General features: G+C 34.8%; 1 long non-coding RNA gene across 1 annotated transcript; it reads left to right on the forward strand.

The window, feature by feature from the left end:
• Positions 1 to 1426: 1426 nt before the first annotated feature.
• On the forward strand, positions 1427 to 3054 carry LOC114278546 (uncharacterized). The gene is made up of 2 exons (XR_003634955.2): positions 1427 to 1959; positions 2621 to 3054. It is a non-coding gene; the product is annotated as an uncharacterized LOC114278546 (long non-coding RNA).
• Positions 3055 to 3304: the final 250 nt, after the last annotated feature.

Here is a 3304-nt window from a genome sequence, read left to right on the forward strand (position 1 = left end):
AAAAAATTCATTGAAAACAAAAGCAAAATACAAAAAAAAATAAAAGTAAAATTTTTTGAAAATTAAAACCAAAGAAGCTAAATGAAATTTAGGGGGTGGTTTGAGATGATCTAAATAAGTATACTTTTTGATTTTTTGTGAAATATGGGTTGGGTATGGGTTGAATTTGAAATGATGTGATAGAGAGGTGATGTGACTTAAATAAGATGATGTGATTTAAATAAAATAATAATTTTTTTACTTTTTAACTTTTTAATTTTTTTTGACTTTTTCACTTTTTTAAATTACTTTGGAGTTCAGGCTAAACAAAAATTTCAGGTCAGTACCAAAATCTCTAATCAAAAGCTCCAACTACCACATCATCTTTACGGGCCTCTAGAAATGTCCCAGATGGTCTTTCAATCACCCACTCATATCATACCCCCTTCTTTTCTTGCCTAGCAAATACATATTTGTGTATCCAGCAATACAACTGCAAAAACAAGTTCCCTTAACAGTCAAATCTTTATTTGCCAAGTACCATATTCCAGGTAACCACCATGGTTGGTGGCCTGGTGGAGAATGCAGTGTATTTTCCAGCACTGAGTCAGAGTCAATTTCTGAGATGGGGTGTTTGAAATCTCTTCAAGAGAACACGTCATGTACTTCCCTCAACAATCTGTCCTTTGCTAGGGCGTGTGGTTGCACTCCATTAGTGCTCTGGTAGTGGGTCTCTCACTTGGTAGGAGTTAATTTCTGGCTGACAACCAGTTACCCCGGGGTCAGGGCCCACGAGGCCGTGATGACACCTCAGAGTCCTTTTTTTTCCAATCAAAAAAACAAAAATACCATATTCCAGGTAGTACTTTAATAATACAAAAATGCTACGGACGCATAAATAAACCATAAAAACCAGACAAAATGGGCTCACATTTCCAGATGGAACCCACCACATCGTTTTTTTGGTTTCAGCAACTGATTCAGTGCTCTAAAATAATAGTACTAATGCCAGTTCATTAGAGCTGACAATGTAAGAAAAAAAAAAAAAAAAAAAAAAAAAGCTAGCCTATCACATCACTAGTTGGGGCTCACATGGTGCCAAATTATTAGTGGTGTATTGGTAGTGTTAAATTAGTGGTCTGAAATATTTTTCTTTTGGTTTTTTGACATTTTGAGATGTAGGTTGTCTTTTGGTCTTAAAACTTTTTGGCTATTTTAAAATAATCTCGTTTAGAGTAAAATTTTTAACTTTTTTGACTTTTATAAATAAATAAAAAATGATTATATTTTAAATGTGATAATTTCTAACTTGGGACTAAAACATTTATTTTTATCATTTTGTGACTATTTTAACTCCAACCCACCCTAACTCATGTGCCAAACGACTTCTTGACCATGTAGCACATAGACCCTAATGGTACAAGTGGACCAATAGGAGATGAGACTTGAGGAAGACTTTTCAAGGGAGTTCTGTTTTCTTAAGGCACAAGAGGTGGCCCAAAAATGGAAAAGAACCCCAAACCCAAAACAATAGTGAGAAAAAAAAGAAAAAAAACATATGTATATATAGCTTCAACAACAAGGGATATATATGTTTGTGAGGAGGGGAATAAAATGGCTTTGTGGAAGTGTAAATCGAACTACTGATTGGTGAAGTGGCTCCTTCTTCTACAAGAGAAAAAAGGTGTGACAGAGACATTGCACCAAGAAGAAAATGTGATCTGCATGATTGCCCTGGAAGTGAATGTAAAAATGTCTCTAAGAGAAAAACAGTGACCTAAACTTCACTTCACCCTTGTCTAAGCAAACCAGCAGTTTCTCTCTCTTCACCTCTTTCTCTTATTTCCACCCCCATTCTCTCACTCACCTACCATGAGCCACACCACCCACTTGTTCTTCTTCTCCAAATGGGGTGGTTGCAGTCCCTCTTCTCTCCATTGAAGAAGCTTTGGGTTCGAATGCACTCGGCTCAGAAGAAGAGTAAGCACTCAATGACTCCAATAAAAACTTTCTCATATCTACATTTTAGTTTTCAAGTAATGATTTATCATATAGTTCTTCTCCTTGAGTTTGTCTAATTGTTTTCTAGTTGAAAAAACACTACAAAGATCAATTTCCCTTCTCACCATTATGCTTCATTTTCCTTTTGTTTTTCCATTACTATAACAAGAACACAAAATGTGTTCAATCAAATCTTCAAAAATCACTTAGTTTCTAGCTGAAGTTGAGAATCTCTATTTCAATGCTTTGTCCAACTATACATTGCCTCAGACTAAAGAAGCACGGACAAGTGACACACGACATGATAATTTCCAAAAAAAAAAAAATGCAGCACATGGCATGTAGGGAACACACAAAAAATATATGATTTTATACATTTATTATATGCCATATTATGAATATTTCATTCAAAATTAAAAAATATATACAACATAACAAGAATTTGTGAAGTTTAAAGCAGGGCGGATTAGTACCTATAAATCTGCATTGTCTTTATTTTATCATTAGGTCCTAAATTATTTTGTTTAAACTCTCTCTGTCTCCCTCTCTCTCTCTCTCTCTCACTCACACACACATTTTAGAAAATTTTGCTCCATTTGTATACTTTACACCTAACTGCATTTTGATGATCATGTAACAGGCAGAGGGATATACATTCTATATGAGGATGTCAAGTCCTGCCCCTGTGAAGATGTGCATGTGTTGTGGTCAATTCTAGTGGAGTCACAAGGGCCTTCTTTGCCATCTACAAAATGATGGCACATACACAGACATGAGCACAAACTGAGAAGATTTTCAGTCATGTACATAATTTACATAAAATGTTTTGAACTGGTATAATTTTTCTTTTTTTCCCTGTTTCCCCTTTTTGTTTCTTTACTTTCCCGCCCGTATGCTCCATTTTAGAGTATGTATTTTCTAAGTTATGGAAATATTGTCTGAAAATAGTTCGCCCAGTTTAATCCCCATTTGATGGAGGTTTGTGAGGTGTATTTCAAATACCGTCTGCTCAGGAAAAAAAAAAAGAAAAACTCTTTCTCATCATGATTATGATCTGATGACTATTTGAGAAAATGAAGCATAATGTGATCAAAAATGGCTTCCTACTCCAACATTAGCTCTGTTCTATGAATTCTCTAGTTGAAAAGAAACAATAGTAAAAATTGTACAAGGCAAACTCCCTTTCTATTTGGCATGTTGTTGTTGCTTTGTCTGTAGTTGTGAGGTGGCAGATATATGTTGAGATTGACTTGTGAAAACTATAGAATGGATGGGACAACCTACATGATTTTAATGTCATCTTCATAGTGTTTTAAACTATAAT

The sequence above is a fragment of the Camellia sinensis genome, chromosome 7, assembly GCF_055761805.1.
Source record: "Camellia sinensis isolate YWXY chromosome 7, ASM5576180v1, whole genome shotgun sequence".
Lineage (NCBI taxonomy): Eukaryota > Viridiplantae > Streptophyta > Magnoliopsida > Ericales > Theaceae > Camellia > Camellia sinensis.